This window comes from Coffea arabica, chromosome 1e (genome assembly GCF_036785885.1).
Source record: "Coffea arabica cultivar ET-39 chromosome 1e, Coffea Arabica ET-39 HiFi, whole genome shotgun sequence".
Taxonomy (NCBI): domain Eukaryota; kingdom Viridiplantae; phylum Streptophyta; class Magnoliopsida; order Gentianales; family Rubiaceae; genus Coffea; species Coffea arabica.
The window spans coordinates 32,738,673-32,755,177 of NC_092311.1; positions in this window are offsets into that span (position 1 = coordinate 32,738,673).

Genomic DNA, 16,505 nt, shown 5'->3' on the forward strand with positions numbered 1-16,505 from the left:
CTTATTTCTTAAGAAAACTTAGTCAACGTATAAGCTTCATGGGCTTGCAAAATTTTGGGTAGAAATGATAGCTAAACATGTGAAATCTAGTTATACCCTTATGATCATGAGTGATCGATGAATTTTTATGAGCATAATCCTCACTTTGGATTGTCACGAAGGAATAAGTCAACGATGGACTTTATTAGCTTGTAATTTGGCTTGAAAACGATAGCTAAAGAAATAATTTTCAAAGGACATTGCACCGAAGATCGCATTTTTCAACATTGCCCTCATCTGGACTCCAAATTCTTGGACTTTGTTTGACTTTTTATCATCACCCAACAGCATCAAATCTTTTTGCATCTTTCTTTTGCATTCATTTCGCTCGTTTCTCTTTTCTTTTCCCCCTTTTTCAAAAATACCCTCGCGGGGTTTCACATGAAGAGCAGTGTCAACCTCACACCTAATCAATTCAGAAATACAGCTAAAATTTTCGACATCAGAGATTTCCTTGACAAGGCCAGTGCAAAGAACAGAAGTCAGGACTTTCGGCTTTGTAATGGGGTCAGGTGGGGTGCTTAAAAAAGTTAAGGCTTGAAAACGGATTTCAAAAGTGGTTTGAAGAATCTGAGATCGCATTGTTGCGCCAACCCTATTTTAGGGTTAGATCAGGATTTGCCCCAATTTATGTTCACTCGAGGCTTTTTCTCTTTCATTTTCTTTGATTTTTCGGCCTTTTGCCATTCTTTTGAACTTTCACAAAATTTGCCTCAGTTTATTTTTGAACTGGGGTTCTCTCTTTTCTTTTGTTGTTTGATTTTGTTGCTTTTCGCTTCTTCACTTTTCAAAATTTTCCTCTTCAACTCAAACTTGCCCCCAGTGTGGGGTTTGCGATTCTTAAAGGTTGCCAAACGAAATATTTCATTCTGAAGGCTCAAAAGGGATAACTAGGGATAGAATGTTTGATTGGAAAAGAAAAGGGCCTGACCTTTATTCCGTTCCTTACAATAACTCTGAAAGGAAACTTTCATTAATGGGAAATTTTTGGCATGTAGCTGAATTAACTGATTGAGGAGGACCCTTGTTCATCCATATTTGTGAAACGTTGGCGATCCACGCGGACAAATCTCTTCCCTTTTTCCTTCAAAATTGGAACCCAAGTGGAAACAAATTTCCCAATTTGCGGTTCCCTCCTTATTCTAGCATTTTGTTTTTCCCCTTTTTGGAAAATTCTCCAATCTCCCTCCCCAATGCGGGGTACGATCGTAAGTGCTTTGAAAGGAACCACCAATTTTAGCTCAAATGAGGAGGCAAGGGATAATCAGTGTTTAGGTTGTAGAAATGACGGCCAAAGCATCATTCTTACACCTCATGACAACCAAAGTAACGAAATGCTCATTGAAAATCCATTCCCTTTTTGATATTTGAAAATTTCCCATGAAGGGTAGTGATCATCAAGGCGCTTATTCGAAACGAAATTATTCTTTTAAAAGCTCAAATGGGAGAGCAGATGATAATATGTGTATAAGTAGAGAAACGAATGCTCAAAGTATCATTCCAAATTTTCAAAACAAGCAAGAATAATGCACATTTTGCTTTCACTTAGATGTGATTGAATCGGATTAGACACCGCGGGCATTTTCAAGCAAAAGTTGCCCTAATTTGCAGTTTATCAATCCATTGGGGTTAAGTGAAGGAGAAAAGGTATCTCATTAGGCCTTTTGAGTGACCGTTCACCCTTTTTCTTTCTGAGCACTCTTATTGTATAGCTCGGATCACCAATCTAGTGTACGTAAGAATTTTAGAAAGCATACGCTTATGAATTTCCAGGCTGGAGGTTGAGGAAATCTTCAATTTGGTCTTATTTCTCAAAATTCATCATAAAATCTCCAATGAATAAGAATAAAGAATGAAATGTACATAAATTTACACAAAACAACAATTGTCCAGAACTTTATTGCTGAAAAAGTTTGAAACAACAGATTCCTCGTTCAATTACGACACAAATGAGGAGAGAAACTTCTAAAGAGCTCCACATATACACTTTTCGTCTCCTTTTCTTTTGAAACAAAAAATGTATTAACAAGTCAAATATACAAAATTTTCCTTGAAAGCAATTACGAAATCTCTTAGAAACTCTTAGCCTAGAGCTTTCAGATGGATCTTTCAGGTTTCCATTATTGGATCTGCCCAAGAATCAAATAATACTTTCCAAACTTCATCGGATCAAAAAAATTGTTATCCAATATAGGGAAATATTTTCATCTTATTGAAACCTTTTTATGAATGCAGGGGAGGGGGGAAACAAAAGAAAAATACCCCGAGTTAGTAAACAAGAATATAAAATCGGTATGCATGTCCTATGGGGGAACCCTTTTATGCCAAGGGTAGGCCTAGCATGAAAATGCAATCCTCTAGGGTAGGCACTATACCATACCTGATGGATCTGATCAACTCATTGAGTGAAAAATAATTTTGAAAGAATTTGGTCAATGAGAGATTTGTCAAAATGAGGACAACGTCCGAATGGATTGATCACTTTTGATCGATACAAGAATTTACAAAACGCACGGGTTTGACCTTGACGAACTTCCTATCGAAGAGATTGGAATTCGTTTTGACAACTTTTCTCAGTGAAGCACGGGTCAAAACTCCAACTGATCAAATGGCTGGATGCAATGGATGCTTTTCTCAAAATCGACTAGGTTTTCCATTTTGAAATTCGACATTGAAATCCTAATTGGTCAAATGAAATTGACAATTTATTAAAAATCGACCGGATTACCCTAAAAGGGAAACAGGTCAAATGAATTGAATGAAATTTAATTTATCCAAAATTAATCAGATCACCCTAAAAAGGGTAAATTGATCAAATAGATTGAATGAAACTTGATTTATTCAAAATCGGCTCGGTTGCCCTAAAAATGGGTAAATTGGCCAAATGAATGAAATTGAATTAGTGATTTATTCAAAAATCGGCCGAATGACCCTAAAAAGGGTAAATCGGTCAAATGAATTGACGATTTATTCAAAATCGACCAGGTGACCCTAAAAAGGGTAAGTTGGTCAAATGAATTGATGGTTTATTCAAAAATCGACCAGGTGACCCTAAAAAGGGTAAATTGGTCAAATGAATTGATGATTTATTGAAAAATCGACCAGGTGACCCTAAAAAGGGTAAATTGGTCAAACGAATTGATGATTTATTGAATGAATTGGCAAAATGGATTGGTTGAATTGTCCGGCCATTGGCTATTTCAAAATTATTGAGGTGCATTGGTCTATGACCTTCTAAAAATCAAATTTTGGCCTCAATTTATTTATCGTCTCAAATTAATGTCCTTCACGCAAGGGATTTTTACCAATTTTTGATAAAATGGCCAAAAAGTGATTATTAGATGCTCATATTCCAAAGATCACTCTATGAAAATGATCGGATCCTACCTTACCTTGTGCACTACCCCTTTGGATGGTACAAAATGTAAACGTGCAAGTCTCACTGGATTAAGTATCCGAGACATAAGGTGGCTTATTCCTAAACACGGGATTCCCTAAATGGCATTCCCTTTCTAGGGTTTATGTGTGATGCCAGTTTATTAAAGCAGTAAAACATGCAATTTGAAATGAAATCATGACCTAAGAGGACCTTTTATACGCCAAGGTAGGCTTAGAATGCTATGCAATTATTAACCTATGAATGCAATACCAAAATCTTCAAACGTGCAATAACCTATCTACGAGGGTAGGTTCTAAAAGAAGGTCATGCCAGACCTCTTATTTGCTAGGGTTTGTGAATGCAATGGGGACACAAAACCAAGAAAAGTTAGTTCAGCCAGATAAATACACATAACACATTGTAGCAACGAAATCAACACAAAGAAATAAAGCAATAAAAGGGAAAGAGGGGTTGGATCCCTCCCCTCGTGAGTCGTGTCCCTAATAGGGTAAGGCAGACTCTACCTTAGGCAATTCTAATATGGATGCATGAGGTTGGGGTTAGCTAATGCATCTAGACTCGATAAGCTCAGGTCCCCGAGCCTTCAGACTTAGAAACCAAGGGTCATCAATCCCAAGGCTCTTTGTCGGTGGCTCGAGCGATTCCCCAAACACCGCTACGCACACATCGTGTCGCGGCTACGTGTTTGAGTGAATCTATCAAAACTCCTCAATCTTCGATCAAAAGCTAAAGGCTATGAACCCAAAGCTTAAAATGGAAGATCGAGTGACTCCTCGGATCATGCTACGCACACATCGTGTCGCGATCACAAGTCCAAGTGAGTCGCCTAAATCCTAATAGGGTGGAGTGGCGTGACAAGCCACTAAAAGAAAAATAAATGGAGGGTGAAAAATTTAAAGCGTATGCACGTATGCTAGTGCTCGTTTGGAGGGGAGGGATCAAGAACCAACGCGAGGCTCTAGGGTATGTCCCCCACCCAAATGCAATGCAAGCGCGAGATAAACAAGTAAACATACATCCAATCAACCAATCACACGTACGTGAGTGAGGGAATAGTTGGATACGCGCGCGAGGCAAAAAGGCCCTAAAAATGGAAAATGCAACCCTAATATCCAAATGCTATGCATAAAAAGGGTAGAAACAGGAAACGAATGGCTAAGTCAAATGCTTGGACCCACTTAGGAAGTCCCCAGTGGAGTCGCCAACTGTCGCGCCCCACTTTTTGATGTTGTGGTGATGTGTGGTGTGAGTGTGTGTGAGAGTGAGTAGTGTGTATGATATACATGTGAACGTGTGCGAAATGAAAAGTAAAAGGCCATGGGACTTGAGAATGCGACGATTTGGCCAAACAAAGTTCAAAAAAGGGTTTTTAATGAAAATGGAGTCGCCACTTGGTATAGAGTTAGGGTGTACCAAGTCACCCAAAAATGATTTTTGTTTTTGAATGAAAAAAATAAACCCTTTTAGAGAACTTTTGGGTCTACGTAACCAAAAGGAGGGATCGGGGGTCACATTTGATGAGGGAGAAGGCAAAGGCAAGGCCTAAGGCACTCCCTCACCCTAGCCAAGCCTAGTTGCGTGACTTAGCCCAACTTTTCCTAATTTTTTCTACCCAAGGTATGTATCGCGTGTTGGATATGTCTATATGAATGCAAAAAGAAAGAAAAAAATGCAAACCTAAATTCTAAAATGTCTCTTGTAAGGTTTTTGGTCCCAACCACATAAGTTGTGGCGGCCAATAAAGGAAAACCTTATAGGGGTCGATTAATGCAAATGATGGCTAAAGTGCAAGTGTGCAAGTGTATAAAAAGGTGCACGTGTGAAATTGTATGAAAAATCCAAGTGTTTGTGTGCAAGTGTATGAAAAGGTGCATGTGTGAAATTGTATGAAAAATCCAAGTGTTTGTGTGCAAGTGTATGAAATATAGTGATAAGTGCATATAGGTGTAATTAAGTGCAATTTTGTGAAGTAGAAATCAAAATGAACAATAAGGAAAGGAAAAGTGATGAGGAAATGTGAATTGAAAAAAAAATGAGTAAGTGATAAATGAGAATGAATGAACCTAAAGTAATGCATCAGGTCGGGTATGGGAATGACTCCTAACTTTTCGACTTCGATTTTCCCTTTGATTAGAAAGCAAAACTAGCGTGCTAAGGCTATCGAGTAGCCACACTCGCTCGTTTCCCTTATCAGAAGGGGACTCTTCAGGCAAATGTACCCTAACTAGCATGAGATGCAAGACCTAAAGTGAGGGGAAAGGGGAATCGAGGAGCATGCCAGATGATAAAACTAAGGAAAAATGCATGATATGTAGTGAACAGGCAAATAATGCATTAATGAAAAACAAAGGAAAAATCCTATTGGGTCTAGCGTTGGACCAGCCCTTTCTATGGATTCCTACTAGCGTTGGACTAGTGGAAACGTACATTCATCCATCACATTCATTCATAGCTATGGAAAGCGAGTAGACATGTCCAACACTTATAAACACGTAGCACATAACACTTAGCATGCTCGACTAGATGCAAGAGCCTAATAAAGCAAATTAACACATAGTGACTAAACATGCAAGACACATAAAGCAATTAAAGCCCTAACTATTACATTTGCTAGCTAGGCACATGTCTTCAACAGGTCTTCATCGAATGCTCCTCCAAGCCCTATCTATTACAAGCCAAGAGGTGTACACATACCCCATAATGAAATGCTTAAATAAAAGTAAAAGTAAATGAAACAAATGCAAGGAATTAAGTAAAGGCAAGGAAAGCGAAATAGGCATGCATATTCACATAACACGTAGGAGCACGTAGGAAAAATAAACTCAAGAATATAGAAGTTACCTCCCTTGCAATGGAAATCGAGTAAATGAGATATTAGCTTCAAAACAATAAAAAGGTCAAGGTACCAATTTATTTGGCAAATAATCACAAAGGATAAAAAATAAGCATGAATTTGAATCAATTAAATCATGTCGACAATTCACATTTAAGAAGTCAAGAGAAGAAAGGACCTGATTGCAAAGATTGACAAAAGTTTGGGGCCAAAATTAAAGAAAAATAAAGTTCAAGGACTCATTTGCAAATAAAGTAAGGACCCAATTGAATGAAACTGAAAGTTGTTGGGGCCATAGTGAAAACACTCGAAAAGTCAGGGGACTGGAATGAAATTTCGTTATCAGGCTTCTTGGCAAAACAGGCCATTGGGCCATTTGTATTTATTTCGTGGGCCAAGACCTTCCAAACCCAATCGGAAATCCCAAAACAAATGGGAATGGGCCATTGTCACCTTTCTTGGGCCAAGATCACTTGGCCCAATCGGGAGTCCAAGGAAAAACAAGGGGGCTAGTATATTATTTTTGCCCAAACAAAAAGATGGGCCTTGACCCTTTAGCCCAAACCAAAAAAAAACAAACCAAATAAACTAAAACAACTTTCTTAAACTCAAACAAAAATAAACTCTTGGCCCAAAACACTTGTTTCATTAAATCCAACATGATAAAATCAAATAAAATTAATAATCCCCAATTAGAACCTACAAACAAGAATTAATCTAGTTAAAGGACTATTCATGCTTATTAAAAGATGACTCAAATCTAAAAGGGAGAAACAAAAGCACTTTTTCCAATTTTCGGGTCATATCAGAACAAGGGGGACTTGGGGGGTTCATATGCAATAAAAGCAGGGACCTAATTGAAGGACTTATGAAAGTGTGGGAGGCAAATGGGACTGAAATTGCAGTTCTGAACAAATGTTCATCTTCTCCAACGAGCTAATACCAGTTAGCATTTCAGCAACCAGAAATCTGGTTTCAATTTCTAACCATTTCAACGAACAATGAGACTCTCAATACTCCCTCTCATAACATCAATTCGAATTCAAGCATAAAGACATGAGACTAAAACAGGAAAGCTACAACGACTCAACACAGCAAATGTTCCATTTTCTTCATACGTAAAGCAAGCGAAATCATCTTCAAGTAGAAGGTTCATTCGGGCATTTTAACAAACAGCAAATGGGCATGAAAAAACTCAACAGATTTCTGCTCAAATTACATTACAACCGGCCCCAAAATTATCAGAAAAACAAAGAATTCAGTCCAATCAACATATGCATCATGTGTATTCAGAAATTAAGATCAACTAACAGAAAAATTGCATCAAATGATGCCACGGCAGACCCATTTCAAAGCTTGAGAGAAACTGAAATTTGAAGAAAATAACTTACAGGGCTATAATTTCTGAAGTCGAATTGAATCTGGAGAGGGGGGGTGGCGCTGATGGTAGACGGCTCTGTGGAGATGGCAGTAGAAGCCCCTGCTGCTTTGATGGCTACGGTGGCAGCGACGGCAGTGGGAGTTGAAAGGCGGCGGCAGAGGTGGAGAGTAGCAGACAGCAACAGCGACGAGTGCGGCCTGGAGGTGGCTTGGGCAGGCGGTTGGCTGCTTGTTGGTCGCGCCGGAGAAGAAAGGTGGCGCACGAGGTGGAGGTGCCGTGGCGGGGCTCGGATTGCGGCGGACCTCCTGGTCTTTGTTTCCTCACTTTTCGTTTAGTTCTTTCGCCTCTGCCCAAAATTCCTCCTCTAAATTCCAGATTTCGGCCGCCAGTTTCTTCTTTTTTTTTAGTTCCGTTTCTTGCTCTTCCTAAATTCCTCCCAGCTATCTTCTCCGTTTTCTGTTCCCTTTTACTCTCCGCAGCCTCCTTCTCTGTTTTTTATCCCCTCTATTTCTTAGTCTTCCCCTTTTTTGGTCCGTAACCCCCCAAGCTCCCTCTGTTCTTTCCTTTTTGCTTTAATTCTGCCCCCAAAACCCAGACGTTGCAATCCTCCTTCCTTTTGCTACTTAGCCTTTCCTTTTTTGTTGATTCCCTCCGACGGAAACCTCCCCTCTGTTTTCCTTTTTCATTCCTTTCGCCCCCAGCTTCCCCTTGTTTTTGTCTAGCCTCCGTCTTTCTCCTTGCTCGCTAGCTTTTTGTTTTTCTTTCTTTCTTTCTAGCTTTCTGTTCTAGATTTCGGCCGTCCCTCGCGCACCCCCTTATTGCTTGCGGCTGTTTGCCTTTTAAAGGCACCCCAAAGAAGGACTAAACCTAAGATGAAAGGCTAAGATCTCATCCTCCAAAAATAGGCTTATGTGCAAAAATAAGATAAAGTAAAACCCTAACATCGAAACAAATGAAAATTAAAAAATTAAATGATTAAAGTTTAATTAAATAATAAAATGACTTAAAAAATACAAATAAAAATAAAATGAAATTAATCAAAAACAGAAATAATATCAAACAAAATTCCTTAAAAATTTGGTGTCTACAGTTTGCCCCTCTTTGTCTGAGTTTTGGAAAAACTTGAGACAAAGAAGTAGACACCAAATGCTTACCTGTGCCATTCGGTTGCCCATATTCGGATGGCTGACCTAAACAAGGAATTTTAAAATCGGGACTGACCCGAGACAGAAATTTAGACGGGACTGACCCGAACAGAATTTTAAACGGGACTGACCCGAACAGGATTTTAAACGGGACTGACCCGAACAGGAATTTAAACGGGACTGACCCGAACAGAAATTTAAACGGGACTGACCCGAACAGGAATTTAAACGGGACTGACCCGAACAGAATTTAAACGGGACTGACCCGAACAGAAATTTAAACGGGACTGACCCGAACAGGATTTTAAACGGGACTGACCCGAACAGGATTTTAAACGGGACTGATCCGAACAGGAATTTAAACGGGACTGACCCGAACAGAAATTTAAACGGGACTGACCCGAACAAGAATTTAAACGGGACTGACCCGAATATGCTGTAAATCATGGGACTGACCCGAATAAGCTTTAATCATGGGACTGACCCGAATAAGCTTTAATCATGGGACTGACCCGAATAAGCTTTAATCATGGGACTGACCCGAATAAGCTTTTAATCATGGGACTGACCCGAACAAACTTTTAATCATGGGACTGACCCGAATAAAATTAAAAATCATGGGACTGGCCCGAATAGAATTTAAAATCATGGGACACACTAGTGGGACTGACCCACGGCTAGCGGCGATGAAAATGCAATGCACACTAGTGGGACTAACCCACGGCTAGTGGCAATAAAAGTGAAGCGCTCACTAGTGGGACTAATCCACGGCTAGTGGCGATGTAAATGAAAACGCACACGTTAGTGAGATAGACTCGATACTAACGGTTGTAGGAATGGAAACGCACACGTTAGTGAGATAGACTCGATGCTAACGGTGGTAGGAATGAAAAACAACCCCAACGTGATTTTTGTGAGGTTGGCGACACGAAATCCAGGCCCAACATGATTTTTGTGATGTTGGCGGCACGAAATCCATGCCCAACGTGATTTTTGTGAAGTTGGCGGCACGAAATCCATGCCCAACGTGATTTTTGTGAAGTTGGTGGCACTAAATCCAGGCCCAACGTGATCTTTGGGAAGTTGGCGGCACGAAATCCAGGCCCAACGTGATCTTTGTGATGTTGGCGGCACTAAATCCAGGCCCAACGTGATAAAGTGAATGGTCAGTGGGATAAGACCCAATCCTGCCATCCAATTGGTCAAGAAATTGGATTTGATTTGTCAAGATACAAGAAATTAAATTTGATTTTCCAAGAAACAAAAATTTGAACTTGATTTTTGATTTTTGACCTTTGAATTTTCCTGATTTTTCGAGAGAATCTTTTTCAAAAATAATTTGCCCCCAGTGTAGGGCCCTTTTTCCCTTCTTTCTTCTCTTTCTTCGGCATCGGCCCTCCACATCACCGGATGCTCCTTCGTCGATTTCAACTATGAATACCTGCACAGGGGCTTACATGTACTCAAATTTTCATGAAACAGGCAGCGTGATTGATTTGAAAGTGTTGCTTGAGTCTTTGACGAAATCCTCAAATGGACTATAAAAAATTTGCCCCAGTGTGGGCTTATTTTGTGAAATCGTGGAAATAAAAATTTTGCCCCAGTATGGGCCCATTTGATTGCAAACAATTGGTTTGGATGCCTCTCCATTTATTTGAACAAAGTAAGAAACTGTGTTTTCTGTATAATGTGAAGAAAATTGATCGTCTTGCTTAACTCCACAAAGAAAATTTCATGATGAATTTCTCAAAATAATGCCAAATTACAAGAGATTTCTTCCTTACCTTAGCATCGAAGCTTTAGGTAATGGGCGTTATTTCTGATTTGGAAATGGGAGGTCAAGATTTGTCTTATTCATGTGCTCAGATGGTATGTAATCCCTTCAATACCACATCTTAGTGAAAGCAAAGAGTTTGTCACCCTTATTTCTTAAGAAAACTTAGTCAACGTATAAGCTTCATGGGCTTGCAAAATTTTGGGTAGAAATGATAGCTAAACATGTGAAATCTAGTTATACCCTTATGATCATGAGTGATCGATGAATTTTTATGAGCATAATCCTCACTTTGGATTGTCACGAAGGAATAAGTCAACGATGGACTTTATTAGCTTGTAATTTGGCTTGAAAACGATAGCTAAAGAAATAATTTTCAAAGGACATTGCACCGAAGATCGCATTTTTCAACATTGCCCTCATCTGGACTCCAAATTCTTGGACTTTGTTTGACTTTTTATCATCACCCAACAGCATCAAATCTTTTTGCATCTTTCTTTTGCATTCATTTCGCTCGTTTCTCTTTTCTTTTCCCCCTTTTTCAAAAATACCCTCGCGGGGTTTCACATGAAGAGCAGTGTCAACCTCACACCTAATCAATTCAGAAATACAGCTAAAATTTTCGACATCAGAGATTTCCTTGACAAGGCCAGTGCAAAGAACAGAAGTCAGGACTTTCGGCTTTGTAATGGGGTCAGGTGGGGTGCTTAAAAAAGTTAAGGCTTGAAAACGGATTTCAAAAGTGGTTTGAAGAATCTGAGATCGCATTGTTGCGCCAACCCTATTTTAGGGTTAGATCAGGATTTGCCCCAATTTATGTTCACTCGAGGCTTTTTCTCTTTCATTTTCTTTGATTTTTCGGCCTTTTGCCATTCTTTTGAACTTTCACAAAATTTGCCTCAGTTTATTTTTGAACTGGGGTTCTCTCTTTTCTTTTGTTGTTTGATTTTGTTGCTTTTCGCTTCTTCACTTTTCAAAATTTTCCTCTTCAACTCAAACTTGCCCCCAGTGTGGGGTTTGCGATTCTTAAAGGTTGCCAAACGAAATATTTCATTCTGAAGGCTCAAAAGGGATAACTAGGGATAGAATGTTTGATTGGAAAAGAAAAGGGCCTGACCTTTATTCCGTTCCTTACAATAACTCTGAAAGGAAACTTTCATTAATGGGAAATTTTTGGCATGTAGCTGAATTAACTGATTGAGGAGGACCCTTGTTCATCCATATTTGTGAAACGTTGGCGATCCACGCGGACAAATCTCTTCCCTTTTTCCTTCAAAATTGGAACCCAAGTGGAAACAAATTTCCCAATTTGCGGTTCCCTCCTTATTCTAGCATTTTGTTTTTCCCCTTTTTGGAAAATTCTCCAATCTCCCTCCCCAATGCGGGGTACGATCGTAAGTGCTTTGAAAGGAACCACCAATTTTAGCTCAAATGAGGAGGCAAGGGATAATCAGTGTTTAGGTTGTAGAAATGACGGCCAAAGCATCATTCTTACACCTCATGACAACCAAAGTAACGAAATGCTCATTGAAAATCCATTCCCTTTTTGATATTTGAAAATTTCCCATGAAGGGTAGTGATCATCAAGGCGCTTATTCGAAACGAAATTATTCTTTTAAAAGCTCAAATGGGAGAGCAGATGATAATATGTGTATAAGTAGAGAAACGAATGCTCAAAGTATCATTCCAAATTTTCAAAACAAGCAAGAATAATGCACATTTTGCTTTCACTTAGATGTGATTGAATCGGATTAGACACCGCGGGCATTTTCAAGCAAAAGTTGCCCTAATTTGCAGTTTATCAATCCATTGGGGTTAAGTGAAGGAGAAAAGGTATCTCATTAGGCCTTTTGAGTGACCGTTCACCCTTTTTCTTTCTGAGCACTCTTATTGTATAGCTCGGATCACCAATCTAGTGTACGTAAGAATTTTAGAAAGCATACGCTTATGAATTTCCAGGCTGGAGGTTGAGGAAATCTTCAATTTGGTCTTATTTCTCAAAATTCATCATAAAATCTCCAATGAATAAGAATAAAGAATGAAATGTACATAAATTTACACAAAACAACAATTGTCCAGAACTTTATTGCTGAAAAAGTTTGAAACAACAGATTCCTCGTTCAATTACGACACAAATGAGGAGAGAAACTTCTAAAGAGCTCCACATATACACTTTTCGTCTCCTTTTCTTTTGAAACAAAAAATGTATTAACAAGTCAAATATACAAAATTTTCCTTGAAAGCAATTACGAAATCTCTTAGAAACTCTTAGCCTAGAGCTTTCAGATGGATCTTTCAGGTTTCCATTATTGGATCTGCCCAAGAATCAAATAATACTTTCCAAACTTCATCGGATCAAAAAAATTGTTATCCAATATAGGGAAATATTTTCATCTTATTGAAACCTTTTTATGAATGCAGGGGAGGGGGGAAACAAAAGAAAAATACCCCGAGTTAGTAAACAAGAATATAAAATCGGTATGCATGTCCTATGGGGGAACCCTTTTATGCCAAGGGTAGGCCTAGCATGAAAATGCAATCCTCTAGGGTAGGCACTATACCATACCTGATGGATCTGATCAACTCATTGAGTGAAAAATAATTTTGAAAGAATTTGGTCAATGAGAGATTTGTCAAAATGAGGACAACGTCCGAATGGATTGATCACTTTTGATCGATACAAGAATTTACAAAACGCACGGGTTTGACCTTGACGAACTTCCTATCGAAGAGATTGGAATTCGTTTTGACAACTTTTCTCAGTGAAGCACGGGTCAAAACTCCAACTGATCAAATGGCTGGATGCAATGGATGCTTTTCTCAAAATCGACTAGGTTTTCCATTTTGAAATTCGACATTGAAATCCTAATTGGTCAAATGAAATTGACAATTTATTAAAAATCGACCGGATTACCCTAAAAGGGAAACAGGTCAAATGAATTGAATGAAATTTAATTTATCCAAAATTAATCAGATCACCCTAAAAAGGGTAAATTGATCAAATAGATTGAATGAAACTTGATTTATTCAAAATCGGCTCGGTTGCCCTAAAAATGGGTAAATTGGCCAAATGAATGAAATTGAATTAGTGATTTATTCAAAAATCGGCCGAATGACCCTAAAAAGGGTAAATCGGTCAAATGAATTGACGATTTATTCAAAATCGACCAGGTGACCCTAAAAAGGGTAAGTTGGTCAAATGAATTGATGGTTTATTCAAAAATCGACCAGGTGACCCTAAAAAGGGTAAATTGGTCAAATGAATTGATGATTTATTGAAAAATCGACCAGGTGACCCTAAAAAGGGTAAATTGGTCAAACGAATTGATGATTTATTGAATGAATTGGCAAAATGGATTGGTTGAATTGTCCGGCCATTGGCTATTTCAAAATTATTGAGGTGCATTGGTCTATGACCTTCTAAAAATCAAATTTTGGCCTCAATTTATTTATCGTCTCAAATTAATGTCCTTCACGCAAGGGATTTTTACCAATTTTTGATAAAATGGCCAAAAAGTGATTATTAGATGCTCATATTCCAAAGATCACTCTATGAAAATGATCGGATCCTACCTTACCTTGTGCACTACCCCTTTGGATGGTACAAAATGTAAACGTGCAAGTCTCACTGGATTAAGTATCCGAGACATAAGGTGGCTTATTCCTAAACACGGGATTCCCTAAATGGCATTCCCTTTCTAGGGTTTATGTGTGATGCCAGTTTATTAAAGCAGTAAAACATGCAATTTGAAATGAAATCATGACCTAAGAGGACCTTTTATACGCCAAGGTAGGCTTAGAATGCTATGCAATTATTAACCTATGAATGCAATACCAAAATCTTCAAACGTGCAATAACCTATCTACGAGGGTAGGTTCTAAAAGAAGGTCATGCCAGACCTCTTATTTGCTAGGGTTTGTGAATGCAATGGGGACACAAAACCAAGAAAAGTTAGTTCAGCCAGATAAATACACATAACACATTGTAGCAACGAAATCAACACAAAGAAATAAAGCAATAAAAGGGAAAGAGGGGTTGGATCCCTCCCCTCGTGAGTCGTGTCCCTAATAGGGTAAGGCAGACTCTACCTTAGGCAATTCTAATATGGATGCATGAGGTTGGGGTTAGCTAATGCATCTAGACTCGATAAGCTCAGGTCCCCGAGCCTTCAGACTTAGAAACCAAGGGTCATCAATCCCAAGGCTCTTTGTCGGTGGCTCGAGCGATTCCCCAAACACCGCTACGCACACATCGTGTCGCGGCTACGTGTTTGAGTGAATCTATCAAAACTCCTCAATCTTCGATCAAAAGCTAAAGGCTATGAACCCAAAGCTTAAAATGGAAGATCGAGTGACTCCTCGGATCATGCTACGCACACATCGTGTCGCGATCACAAGTCCAAGTGAGTCGCCTAAATCCTAATAGGGTGGAGTGGCGTGACAAGCCACTAAAAGAAAAATAAATGGAGGGTGAAAAATTTAAAGCGTATGCACGTATGCTAGTGCTCGTTTGGAGGGGAGGGATCAAGAACCAACGCGAGGCTCTAGGGTATGTCCCCCACCCAAATGCAATGCAAGCGCGAGATAAACAAGTAAACATACATCCAATCAACCAATCACACGTACGTGAGTGAGGGAATAGTTGGATACGCGCGCGAGGCAAAAAGGCCCTAAAAATGGAAAATGCAACCCTAATATCCAAATGCTATGCATAAAAAGGGTAGAAACAGGAAACGAATGGCTAAGTCAAATGCTTGGACCCACTTAGGAAGTCCCCAGTGGAGTCGCCAACTGTCGCGCCCCACTTTTTGATGTTGTGGTGATGTGTGGTGTGAGTGTGTGTGAGAGTGAGTAGTGTGTATGATATACATGTGAACGTGTGCGAAATGAAAAGTAAAAGGCCATGGGACTTGAGAATGCGACGATTTGGCCAAACAAAGTTCAAAAAAGGGTTTTTAATGAAAATGGAGTCGCCACTTGGTATAGAGTTAGGGTGTACCAAGTCACCCAAAAATGATTTTTGTTTTTGAATGAAAAAAATAAACCCTTTTAGAGAACTTTTGGGTCTACGTAACCAAAAGGAGGGATCGGGGGTCACATTTGATGAGGGAGAAGGCAAAGGCAAGGCCTAAGGCACTCCCTCACCCTAGCCAAGCCTAGTTGCGTGACTTAGCCCAACTTTTCCTAATTTTTTCTACCCAAGGTATGTATCGCGTGTTGGATATGTCTATATGAATGCAAAAAGAAAGGAAAAAATGCAAACCTAAATTCTAAAATGTCTCTTGTAAGGTTTTTGGTCCCAACCACATAAGTTGTGGCGGCCAATAAAGGAAAACCTTATAGGGGTCGATTAATGCAAATGATGGCTAAAGTGCAAGTGTGCAAGTGTATAAAAAGGTGCACGTGTGAAATTGTATGAAAAATCCAAGTGTTTGTGTGCAAGTGTATGAAAAGGTGCATGTGTGAAATTGTATGAAAAATCCAAGTGTTTGTGTGCAAGTGTATGAAATATAGTGATAAGTGCATATAGGTGTAATTAAGTGCAATTTTGTGAAGTAGAAATCAAAATGAACAATAAGGAAAGGAAAAGTGATGAGGAAATGTGAATTGAAAAAAAAATGAGTAAGTGATAAATGAGAATGAATGAACCTAAAGTAATGCATCAGGTCGGGTATGGGAATGACTCCTAACTTTTCGACTTCGATTTTCCCTTTGATTAGAAAGCAAAACTAGCGTGCTAAGGCTATCGAGTAGCCACACTCGCTCGTTTCCCTTATCAGAAGGGGACTCTTCAGGCAAATGTACCCTAACTAGCATGAGATGCAAGACCTAAAGTGAGGGGAAAGGGGAATCGAGGAGCATGCCAGATGATAAAACTAAGGAAAAATGCATGATATGTAGTGAACAGGCAAATAATGCATTAATGAAAAACA